Raw genomic sequence first — 13,152 nt, 5'->3', positions numbered from 1 at the left:
TTTGGGAGGGAAGACAAGGAGCTCAGTCTTCGACATGTTGAGCTTTAGGTGGTGGGCGGACATCCAGATGGAGATGTCCTGAAGGCAGGAGGAGATGCGAGCCTGGAGGGAGGGGGAGAGAGCAGGGGCAGAGATGTAGATCTGGGTGTCATCAGCGTAGAGATGATAGTTGAAGCCGTGGAAGCGAATGAGCTCACCAAGCGGGTGAGTGTAGATTGAGAACAGAAGGGGACCAAGCACTGAACCTTGGGGAACCCCCACAGTAAGAGGATGGGAGGGGGAGGAGGAGCCTGCAAAAGAGACTGAGAAAGAACGACTGGAGAGATAAGAGGAGAACCAGGAGAGGACGGAGTCTGTGAAGCCAAGGTCAGATAACGTGTTGAGGAGAAGGGGGTGGTCCACAGTGTCAAAGGCAGCTGAGAGGTCGAGGAGGATTAGGACAGAACTAATTGTAACCATGGAACTAATTGTAACCGTAAACTTACGTTAAGGATGAACTTTAAACAATTAAAATTAAGTTTCCTGTGTAAAGCTAATGACCTACTGATAAGTAATCCCAATACCTTGTGCCCAGCACTATGGCAACAGTGAACTTTAAACACTCTGATTTTCCCTGCAACTAGAGCAGCAAATAACCAATAGGGCTAAGAATGCTTTTTGTTTGTGCTTTTTTCACAAACTTTCTTGAATTTAACCACTGGGTGTGATGGACATTGGACAATTCCTGGAAGCCCGTTATACTTCATAAGTCTTTGGTTTTACTAACTGTGGGTACTTTCGGGAACCGAAGTCCTGCGACTAGTAAGAGAAACCTGTATTTAAGCCTATTGTCACAGCCACAGAACCACCAAAGCGTAGAGGTGGCTCTGATCTCACTGCAAACAAGAGTTGGCACCAACACATCAATGATTTCCTAAACATTTAGGAGGAGTTTCTATGAAGAATAGCTTACCTGGCCACATGTGAAGATCTGGCTTTTGCTCCAACATTTAATGAAGTCATGACCATAGTTGGATCCATGAAGAATGGCCAAGCCCCTGGTTCTCAGATCTGCAATCAAGAAGGGGATGTTACACTTAGTTGCCTGCACAGGATCTTTCTCAACATTTGGGGCATTGAGAAAATGCCTCAAGATTTCAGAAACATAACCATTTTCATTCAATCATATTTATTGAGCACTGTGTGCAGAGCATTGTACTATGTGCTTAAAATTTCAACGAGGGTGGGATACGAACCCATGTGTGCAGAGCACAATGGATTTTCACCATTTTCACCATCTTCATGAAGAAAAGGGAGAGAGCAAACTGTAGAAACTGTTGTGTATTCTCATTGCTCGTCATTGCCAACAAACTCTTAGTGTCTTCCCCAACTGGCTATTAAAGAAAATCATTGACCATGTGCTCCCAAACTTGCAATGCAACCTCAGAGTACAGTGGTGCAAAGTAGATTTGTTCTTTTATATCTTCAGGAGTTGTTTCCAACTTCTCACCCTATGCCCACAGTATGCTTCATGGTGCCTATAAAATGCTTCTTTGAAACACCATTTACAAGTAAGCCCTACTGAGAGCTCACCTCCTCCAGGAGGCCTTCCCAGACTGAGCCCCCTCCTTTCTCTCTCCCTCCTCCCCCTCCCCATCCCCCCGCCTTACTTCCTTCCTCTCCCCACAGCACCTGTATATATGTATATATGTTTGTACGCATTTATTACTCTATTTATTTATTTATTTTATTTGTACATATTTATTCTATTTATTTTATTTTGTTAATATGTTTAGTTTTGTTCCCTGTCTCCCCCTTCTAGACTGTGAGCCCACTGTTGGGTAGGGACCATCTCTATATGTTGCCAACTTGTACTTCCCAAGCGCTTAGTACAGTGCTCTGCACACAGTAAGCACTCAATAAATACAATTGAATGAATGAATGAAGTAAGCACTTAACAAATACCATGATTATTATTATCATTATTATTACCCCTATTTCAGCTGAGAAGCAGTTGTTTGGACAGCGTAATGTCCTACATTCTCTTCACATGCCCACACAGAGAAAATGTGACGTGATGAGAATTATTTCAACGTTGGTGGGTCAAGAGCATTCCAGGACCTGTCATGCCATTTTGATGGTCAGTATGGCACATAAGTGGCATTAATAGAACTGTTCAGAAGTCGGATGTGGTGTCTTGTGGTAGGTACAATCTCACAGGCATAGGGAAAGTTTGATATTACAATCTGCCCTATAGACCTTCAGGTTGGTCTGAATCTAGATGCCATATTGACATCACAGTCACCCTGAGTATAGTCTTCTTGATACAATGAGTTTATCTAGAGCTTTATAGAATTTTTCTTTCTTCTCACTGCTATCAGTCATGGAAGGGAGTATATACCCTGATGACTACTACATAGCACTTCTGTTTTAAAGGAAGATTAGGGTCATTAGGTACTCACTAATTCCTCTGGGCAGAGGCAGAAGACAAATAAGAAGATCATAAAATATTCACTCTTGGTGACCTAAACATCAAGAGTGATATATGTCTTGGTTGCAGTCCATGTCACAAAGAATAAGTAGACCATTTTTCTCAGCATTCACGACAGCAGCCCCATTAGCAGTCCATGCACACAAATTCTTCAGCAAAATATTGGGAAATGCCAAGCATTTTTTCCAGTGCATTATAAATATTTCAAGCAGTTGGATGGTCTCTGACAGAAGTGAGGCAAAGCAGTTTCTCACCAAAATGTCCTTGATCACCATTACAATATCAAGCATAAATAACTACGTGTCTGGATCTTCTTATGTTATTGTTTTCACCCAAGCATAAGCTGAAGGGAGGACTTTTATTAAGACACCGAACAACTTCTCGCATCCACTCAAGCTCAATCTTTCCCACCCCCCTCCTACTCTCTCCCATCCATCTGCCCACCCACCCAGTCTCTCTCTCAACCATCCATTCCCTTTCATTTATAGCCCTTGCCTTCTTAGAGGAGATTTAAACAAAGAGCCCCAACTGGTAGGCGGAGGCAGTGTGTGGAATTTTTCAGCTGCCATGGCCCCACCACTCCAGCCGGAGACCCACCTTCCAGAAAAATTGAAAATGGGCATAAGGAAGATCTTCTATGCTCGAAATATTTCTCCAAGTTGGAAGCTCACAAAAACTTATACTTTCTCTGGTAATGCTGTGGTAAGGCCATGCATGCAAGACTGAATGCTAATTTCTAGAAACAATTGCTTGGGGTCTGAGCGTCCGAGCGCGCTCCTGGCCCTAGCTCTACCTGGCCATTCTAGGAGTTCGGATGAGATTTCTAGAGTATCAGAACCCCCCTAAACTAGGAACATCTGGGAGAAATTAGGATGAATGGTCCCCCGATCATTCTTTCCAAATCTTTCTGTTCTCTTTGGTTTTGTGTCATCTATCTTCCCCCCCCCCCCCCACCCCTTGATTTCTCCTTTCTCATCTTTTCACTTTTTCTGGGGTCTATCACACTTTCATTTATTCTGTTCTCTTATGCATCTCCTTTCTGAATCTTCATACTTTTCCCTCCCTTATCATCTCCCATTTTCTTTTTCACTTCTCCTTTTTCCTTCCTGTTGCTTTCTTTTCCTCTTCCCCGACCTAGTCTTTTGACTTTATCTTCACCCGTCCTGTTCTTTTTAATGTGTTTCCTTGCCTCTACTCTCCCTTCCATTCCTCTCTTCTAAGAACCTTCCTTTTAGAGAAGCTGCTTGGCTTAGTGGAAAGAGCCCGGGCTTTGGAATCAGAGGTCATGGGTTCAAACCCCAGCTCTGCCAATTGTCAGCTGTGTGACTTTGGGCAAGTCACTTAACTTCTCTGTGCCTCAGTTACCTCATCTGTAAAATGGGGATTAAGACTATGAGCCCCATGTGGGACAACCTGATCACCTTGTAACCTCCCCAGTGTTTAGAACAGTGCTTTGCACATAGTAAGCACTTAATAAATGCCATCATCCTTATTACTATTATTCCCCAGTCCTTCATAAAGCCTCCTTCTGTTTTCCTGGTTCCTAGCATGGAGATCTGCTGGTTGCTCTGGGCTCCAACCTCTCTCCACATGCCTGGTTCTTTGGAGGATGAGATGCAGGCAGGAGGGGGATGAGAGGCTTTTTTAAATTCATTCATTTGTTCAATGATGTTTATTGAGTGTTTACTGTGTGAAAAGTACTGTACTAAGGGCTGGGAAAGGATACAACAAATACAGTAAAGGATAAACGTCTCAATCTCTGGACCTCCGGAGGCTCACACTCTAAGAAGGTGACAACAGGTGACCAAACGAAAGAGATTCTAGTGCTGCTGGGATGGGATGGAACTGAAACAGTGTTGGGAATAGAGCTCAAACACTACTGCTGGCACCTCGAAGGAGTTCCAGCAAGTGTTCTGTGGTACTCCCCAAATTACCAGGTGCCCATGCTTGGGAATGATTGATCTAAATAACTCTGCTTTGTAGCAAAATGTAGCCTGCAGTCTCAGAAATGTGTGCCCATACTCTTTTTCTCATTAAGTTCCTAGGACACAACCCATTGCTTTAAATCAAGTTGAAGACTTTTTTGAATGTTAGATTCGTTTGTTTTTATAGTTTTAAAAGGGTTTTATATGGGTCTTTTCATTTGGTCTAAATATTGCACGAGGCCATGACAGATGGGACTGGAGCTCTATAAATTAATAAGAACCAATCAAGCAAAGCCTTTTTTTTCCAGAGATAAGAATGAGCTATAAGAAGAACAGAAGTGTTTAAATCAAACAGACAAGCCCCCATTAGTCCTAACCCTTCTCAAGCACCACAAGAGCAGTGCCTGCCAATTCCATTCACATAGGTTCAGGTGACTGCATTCACGCTGTCAGGGTTAAAAGAAGGAAGGTTATGAGGGGGGCAATTGCCCTGGACCCCTCACCAAGTAAGCCCCCTCTTGCCGGGGTGGTAGCCATGATGGAGCCAGCCCTGCCGCATCAATGCCCTGAGGGCAAGGCACCTTCCCAGGTGAAAGCTGTAGGAGCTCCTATGATACCTCACTGGTCTCCAACTACAACTCAGCCTGCACGCTTCGCTCTCTAATGCTACCCTACTCACTGTACTTCGATCTCATCTAGCTCTCTGCCAACCTTTTGCCTGGAATGCTGTCCCTCTTTCATATCTGACCGATGACTACTCGCCCCACCTTCAAAGCCTTATAGAACGCACACCTCATCTCCTCCAAGAGGCCTTCCCTGACTAAGCCCTCATTTTCTCTTCTCCCACTCCCTTCTGTGTCACCCTGGCACTTGGATTTACTCCCTTTATTCAACCCCCCTCAGCCCCACATCACTTATATACATATCTCCCCCTCTAGACTGTGAGCTCGTTGTGGGCAGGAATGTGCCTGTTGTTATACTGTACTCTCCCAAGCGCTTAGTACAGTGCTTTGCATACAGTAAGTGCTCAATAAATACGATCGAATATCTGTAAATTGATTTCTTTACTTTAATGTCTGTCTCCCCCTCTAGACTGTAAGCTCATTGTGGGCCGAGAACACATCTACCAACTCTGTTATACTGTACTTCCCCAAGCGCTTAGTACAGAGCTCTGCCCACAGTAAGCACAGTAAATATGATTGATTGACTGATTTCTTGATCGAGGAGGCTCTTGAAAGAGGAAATAAGTACTGCTTCGAGGTCCTCAGGTCATGACCTGAGGAGACTGATATGCTGAACCATCAGGTTTCCACCACTGCTCCTTCCGGCCACTCCAGCTCGTTTGGGTAGGTATTGTCTGGTGAGAAGAGAGTATAGGGTGGGCCACACAGTCCTCGAGCCAGTTCTGCACACAAGGTTTCTAATAGGAAGGTCTAAGCCCTGAGCCATTCCCTACATTCATGGAAACACAGTCTCAGGACATACCCCACAAACTGTTCTTATGGTGGGGCACAGATTAGAGGAGGTATGGTAACAAATGGCAAGCAAATGGTAACATCTGTCTCACTCTCAGATGAGTATCAGGAAAATTGTATTTAAGTGCTTACTGTGTGCCAAGCACTGTTCTAAGAGTTGGTGTAGATGCGAGATAATCACATTGGACACAGTACCTATCCCACATGGGATTGACAGTATATGTTACTGTGACAAGCATTATTCATTCATTCATTCATTCAATCAATCGTATTTATTGAGCGCTTACTGTGTACAGAGCACTGTACCAAGCACTTGGAAAGTACAATTCAGCAACAGATATAGTCCCTACCCAACAACAGGCTCACGGTCTAGAAGGGGGAGACAAACAGCAGAACAAAACAAGTAGACAGGTGTCAATACCATCCACATAGATAAATAGAATTATAGATATATACACATCATTAATAAAATAGAGTAATAAATATGTACAAATATATACAAATGCTGTGGGGAGGGGAAGGGGGTTGGGCAGAGGGAAGGAGTGGGGGTGATGGGGCAGGGAGGAGTAGAGGAAAAGGAGGGGTTCAGTCTGGGAAGGCTTCCTGGAGGAGGTGAGCTCTCAGTAGGGCTTTGAAGGGGGAACAGAGCTAGTTTGACAGATGTGTGGAGGGAGGGCATTCCAGACTAGAGGTAGGACGTGGGCCAGGGGTCGACGGTGGGACAGGCAAGAACGAGGCACATTGAGGAGGTTAGCGGCAGAGGAGTGGAGTGTGCAGGCTGGGCTGTAAAAGGAGAGAAGGGAGGTGAGGTAGGAGGGGGCAAGGTGATGGAGAGCTTTGAAGCCCACAGTGAGGAGTTTTTGCTTCACGCGAAGGTTGAAAGCAACCACTGGAGATTTTTGAGGAGGGGAGTGACATGCCCAAGCATTTCTATAGAGTTTCATTAGTCCTCTTTGACTCTATTCAGACTACTACTACTACTGCCAGTAGTAATAGTAGTAGTGGCATTTATTGAGCACTTGGTGCAGTGCACTGTACTAGGTGCTTGAGAAGTACAAAATAGCAAAGTGACAGTTCCCTGCCTTATATTCCAACTGGGGAGATAAAAATAAAAATTTTTATACTGAAGTCTTGAGGTGAAAGAATCCTCACCTTCTGTGGACACTAAGTCAGTAGGGTGTAAATATTGTGCCCTGGGTATTGATTCCTATCACAAGAGGTTCACAGGAGGAAAAGTCAACAAACATAGAGTAATAATGTTAAAATGGAGGAAGACTGAGGGGGAAAATTAAATCCTCGAAGTTCCTGAAAGAGAACTTGGGAGAAGAACCTCTTATGAAGCCAACAATTTACAGCCCAAGGATGCAAAGGGCGAACTGAATGGCAACTTGAAAAATGTTCTCAGCAACCATGTGCACCTTAACATCCATAGTGATATTTCACACACTAGTCAGTCAGTGTTGGGAGGATTTGATCCCAATAATTTTTAACACAGTTCAGCATAGTCAGACTCAAAAGCATTAGGCTGAAATAGAGCAGACAGGAAACTGTTGTGTGAGATTATGTCTGTGAGCAGAACTATGAATTAGCTCAAGAGTCTGCTTGATTGATGATTTCTTTCCAGAGATGCTGGGGGCTCTAAGCACCCTACCTAGCGCCCCTTTTATAACAACAACTTTTGACCAACCCCATTTCAAAGTGGTTTCTGCAACCATAGGGGGCGCCTTCCAAGAAGCCATTTGCCAAATACTTCTTTCCCCTCTACCCTATTTTTTTTCTTCAAATGCCGTCGACTCGCTTCCGACCCATGGCGACTCCACGGACACACCTTCTTCAGCACGTCCCATCTTCTTTCGTAAAGTTGTTCTGGTATGTGTATCCATAGAGTTTTCTCGGTAACGATATGGAAGTGGTTTACCATTGCTTTCCTCCGCACAGTAAAAACTTGAGTATCTGCCATTGTCTCTGATCGACATTTTGATCACTTGATCATCTGCCTTTAACCTTCTATGCCGCTGCTGCCCAGCACAGGTGAATCGACTTTGACGCTTCTGACCCCATTTTTACCTCCACAGTAACTGCTGCTCTGGACTCGATGTGAGCCCGGGAAGTGTCAGGGAAATGAGCATACGAGCATGGGTAGAGTCTGGGGCGATGGAAGGCAAGAAACTTTGGCCTAGAGATTCGCTGGGCTGTCACTGTCCTGGACCCTCTAGGCTGTTAGTTCATTGTGGGAAGGGAATGTGGCTGTTTATTGTTATATTGTACTCTCCCAAGTGCTTAGCACAGTGCTTTGCACACAGCAAGTACTCAATAAATACAACTGAATGGATTAAGTGGATCAACCCTGGCCCAGTTCGCTCTGCTGCCATCCTGCCTGGATTCTGGGGACTGCCTTGAGACCCTCCCGAGGCAGCAGTGAAAAGGGGAGGTGAGAAGGGAAAAGCCTAAAGTACTACCTCTAGAGAAGCTGCATGGTTTAGTGGAAAGAGCACGGGCTTGGGAGTCATAGGTTGTGGGTTCTAATCCTGACTCTACCACTTATCGGCTGTGTGACTTTGGGCAAGTCACTTAACTTCTCTGTGCCTCAGTTACCTCATCTGTAAAATGGGGATTAAGATTGTGAGTCCCACGTGGGACAACCTGATTATCTTGTATCTACCTCAGCGCTTAGTTCAGTGTTTGGCACATAGTAAGCGCTTAACAAATACCATCATCATTATTATTATTACCTGTCAATCAGCTTGCTGTACATTACTGACTTCATGGCTCAGGGAAGGGCCTAGTGGGATGTGACTCCCAGATCATTAGCCTTGTGTACACAGCACAGTTCCTACTAACATTAGGTTGGAACTAACATGAGGTTTTCCCCAGGCAGAATTTTCTGGTAAAAAAAATGCTTTCAAAAATACTTTAGCCCAGGCAAACATAGCCAGTGTGTGTTCTTGGAAAAACTCTTTAACCATTCCTTGTGTATGAGGGCAAGGTGCGGAAGGTGGGGGGGGATTCTTGTTCTACCTCATGGAGATGCTAGAATGCTTCATTAATTATTACAATCACAATACATATGCAACATAGATAGAAAGATATGTATTATTTTGGATTAAGGATGCCACTCTGCCAAAGATGTCTCTCTCTCTCTCTCTCTCTCTCTCACACACACACACACACACACACAATGTGTGCATGGGAGTAACTGATAGGGCCAATGCATGCTGGCAACATCTTCCTCATCTTGTACATTCAAAGATCTTTCCTTAATAATAATAATAATTGATAATTAGGGTATCTGTGAAGCACTTAATATGTGTCAAGCACTGTTCTAAACGCTGAGGTAGATACAAGGTAATCAGCTTGGACACAGTCCCTGACCCACATGGGGCTCACAGTCTAAGTCAGAGGGAGAGGGATTTAATCTCCATTTTACAGATGAGGTAACTGAGGCACAGAGAAGTTACATGACTTGCCCAAGGTCACACAGCAGGCAGGTGGCAGAGCCAAAATTAGAACCCAGGTCTTCTGACTTCCAGGTCCTTGCTCCTTCTACTAGGCCACACTGCTTCCTTACTGTACTGACACATTTACTTCCATTAGTGACTGGAGCCTGTTTTTATTCTTTCTCCCTGGTGTTGTGATTTCCAAGAAGCCTCTGCCCAGAAAAAGTCATTCCATTTCTAATAGTTACATGCCAAACTGGATTGACTATCTGTTGCCTCAGTTTCCCAACTGGCCACAGCTCTGTCACATTGTCTGAAGTTTCACTTCACTGTCTTTAAAACATTTTCTGGGTTCCTTTTTGATTTTGGTCCTTCCACTTCAGTTCACCGGAAAGCATCTGCTTGGGGTTTCTGCCGGGGTCTAGTCTCTTCACGGGTCTCACCCAGCCAAGGTGTGATACAACGAGCATGGCTTCAAATGCCAATGAGCTGATGGAGTGTGGGTAGTGTAAGAATGGGGAAAAAAGGAAAACAGGAAAAAGGAAAAAAGAAAAAAAAATCTAACAAATGAAAGGAGAGTCTACTCTCCAGCCATTGTTTTCCTATTGTGAAAAGGCAAACAATAATGTACCTGTCCCCTTACTGCTGACCTCACCCACACACTGGATGTTGTGAGCATACCGACACTATGCCTGTCATATCTGACCCATTTCTGGAATAAAACATGAGTATTGTTCGGAATAGAGAATCTACAGGAGCACACTCCACTTTATTCTGCCAGACCCATGAGAAATGTGGGTTTATCAAAATCTGAACCTTTTTGCTGCAGCTTTACTTGGAATTTCATCAGCTGTAACCAGCCTTCTTCCAGGCTGAGGCAAATGTCAAGTCCATCCAGGGGAGGAAGATTCTCACCTTTCAACTTGTAGAGAGAAGAGGTTGTTGAACTTGAGGTAGGTAGGGTGTTGGGATGTGGGGGTGGGTTTCCTTCAAAAGTAGGCAATAATAATGATAATTATAATAATAATAACTATGGTATTTGTTAAGCACTCACTATACAAAGCCCTGGGGTTGATACAAGCAAATTGGGTGGGACACAGTCCCTCATCCCCATTTTACAGATAAGGTAACTGAGGCACAGAGAAGTGACTTGCCCAAGGTTACACAGCAGACAAGTGGCAAAGCTGGGATTAGAACCCCATGACCTGACTCCCAGGCCCGTGCTCTATCCACCACGCCGTGCTGCTTCCCTGGTAAGACGTGGACTGTTCTGGGCCTGTTCATGCATTCATCATAGAACTTCCCTTCCCATCACTCCACACAGGGTCCGAACTCCCACCATATCCTGTTCATGTGGGGCCATGGGGGATGTGAGCTGTTGCAGTGCCTAGACTCTACAAATTCTTGAACATTGGGAAAACTTTGGTTGCAACTGGATTGTTGACTTGGGAAGGCTGCATCTTAAAGTACCTACCAGTCCCCTTTACAACCTGACCTGCTGGACACTTAACTTTGTCTTTTAAGTTATTTTGGGATTTACATTATTTCATCTTTGCTTTTGTGCCTACCATCAAACCCTTCCCTACCTTACTCTTAGATTGCGCCTTAAAGCCAATGGTGAGGCTTAATTCAGCGAGGCCTTGGGATGTTGAGAATGAATCAGGGAAGTCATCCTGGAGGAGGTGAGATTTTTAGGGGGGCTTTCTCCCTCTCTTTATTTCTGCTGTCTTCTCTGTTCTCCCATCTTTTTCAACTCTACCCCCTGGAAGCTAAGGCCCTGGAATCAGTGCTCAGAGCTTAGAACAGTGCTTGTCACATAGTAAGTGCTTAACAAATACCATCATTATTATCTTCGCTCCATCCTGCCTTGACCACCTGACACAAGCCTTTAAGTCCTAACTCCTCATCCTTACCTAATTTCTTCTATCCTTTACGAATGCTTGGGGGTGGGGGGGGGTGGGGTGTGTGTGTGTGTGTGTGTGTGTGTGTGTGTGTGTGTGTGTGTGTGTGTGTGTGTGTGTGTGTGTGTGTGTGTGTGTGTGTTTGATTTTATCACTAATTTCCAATTCCTCAAGGTCTCAGATTTCAAAGTATTAGGCAGAGCAAGAGCTCTGGTGAGTGTGCTAACCTTAGTGGGAGTGGAGTGGTTAACCACATACTTTGAAAACTTTAAAGTAAATGGGTCATAAAAAAATCAAAAGGAAGTTATGGAGCTTAGCCAAATAATGTGCTGTGAAAGACTCCTCCCAATGCAAAAACCAAGCACATGAAATTAAAGTCTCATTGCCTGTTCCAGGAGTAGGTCAGACAAGCAACCAACACATTTTGCTGAGGGACTAGGGAAAGGAAGCACTTCTGAATGGCAGAGGGATTAAGCTAGGAATCTTTTCCAGGCCATGACAGTGAGTCTGCCTGCCTCAGGACCATTTGATTCAGATTCTTTGGGCCTGAACTTTCTGGCTTCATCAGATCCTGCTAACAATCTAAATTCAATCTCAGGCCCATCAGAGGGTTACACCCATGTGTGCAAAGCTGAGCATGCTGTCACTGTGGGAGCCAGGAGGTGTGCCTCATATTGGTCAGAATCTCTGTGATCTCTCGGGCAGGTGGTTTAAAGGCAATGAAGTCTTCATCATAATGCAGCTCATCTTTCCAAACAATGATCCTCATCTTTCCTCCACATTACTCCCTTTAAAGCAGATTCCAGGGAGGAGATCAGGAGTATCAGCTGGTGCCAATCTCCTTGTGGTACCGATGCACCAAGCACAAATTGCCTTTTTGAGGTGCTTTCAGGGCAGTGTGTGCTGGTTGCCCTCCTTGACATCTATTTTGATGATTACAGAAGGAACATTCAATAATCCTAACTCTTCTTGAACATCTCTAGATCTCTAGTACATGAATTCATACAAACCTCCGCTGAACCTGCTGACATTTTTGCCCGCATAACTTCCCATGATAACAAATTCCCTATGTTTACCTCAAGCTGTGCTTCCAAGTGTTTCCTTTTGCATATTTTGAACCTACCATCGCCAAGCTTCAGTGGGTGGCCCTTCAACCTGGTGCTGTAAGATTTGGTGAACAATAAGTCTGTACTTGCCTTGTCCAAACCCTTCATGATTCTGTACACTTTAATCATGTCCCCTTCTCAGACTATGCCTTTCCTGACTCAAGTCCTAACCTCCTAATTATTTTAGCCTATCTTCATAAGAAAGCCTATCAATCTGTGCTAGGTATTGAGTACTTACTGTGTGCAGACCACTGTACTAAACACTTGGAGGTGTACAATCCAACTGAGTTGGTAGACACATTCCCTGCCCTCAACTCTGTCTCCATGGCTGCCCTTCTCTGTGTCTTCTCCAGTTCTATGATGCTTTCTTAAACTGTGGTGGCTAGAATGAAATGCAAATATTAAAATTGCACTGTACCACAGTTTCATAGGGTGGCCAAAACTTTACCAATCCTAGAAGTGGGTGGTTTGAATCATGGATCCTGCTCTTTCATAGCACCCAAATATGGTGTTCCATACATATTGGCTATTCAATCAATCAATAGCATTTACTGAGTGCTTACTATGTGCAAAGCACTGTAGCAAATGCTTGGGAGAGTACAATATAACAGAGTTGGTAGACATGTTCCCTGCCCACAAGGAGCTTTCAGTTTAGAGGAGGAGCTGACAATAAATACCACAAAAAAGGGAGGAAGGACGGAAGGAAAGAAGGAAAAGAAAGGAAGGATGGAAAAAAGGAGGAAGGACAATAAGGATGGAAAGAGGAACGGAAGGAGGAAGGAATGAAGGAAAGAGGGACAGAAGGGAAGGAAGGAGGGTGAGAGGAAGCTAATCTTCT

The 13,152-nt window shown here is 44.4% G+C and overlaps 1 protein-coding gene across 1 annotated transcript in view; it reads right to left on the bottom strand.

The window, feature by feature from the left end:
- Nucleotides 1-13,152, bottom strand: part of OSGIN1 (oxidative stress induced growth inhibitor 1) — a 342,694-nt gene that overhangs the window by 186,493 nt on the left and 143,049 nt on the right. The window contains exon 7 of the mRNA XM_038772435.1: nucleotides 953-1,050. The gene's annotated coding sequence lies outside the window, so the exon portion shown is untranslated. The remainder of the gene's footprint in view (nucleotides 1-952; nucleotides 1,051-13,152) is intronic.

This window comes from Tachyglossus aculeatus, chromosome X1, assembly GCF_015852505.1.
Source record: "Tachyglossus aculeatus isolate mTacAcu1 chromosome X1, mTacAcu1.pri, whole genome shotgun sequence".
Classification (NCBI taxonomy): domain Eukaryota; kingdom Metazoa; phylum Chordata; class Mammalia; order Monotremata; family Tachyglossidae; genus Tachyglossus; species Tachyglossus aculeatus.
The sequence above is the reverse complement of the archived record's forward strand: the minus strand, read 5'-3'. Positions and strand labels throughout refer to the sequence as shown.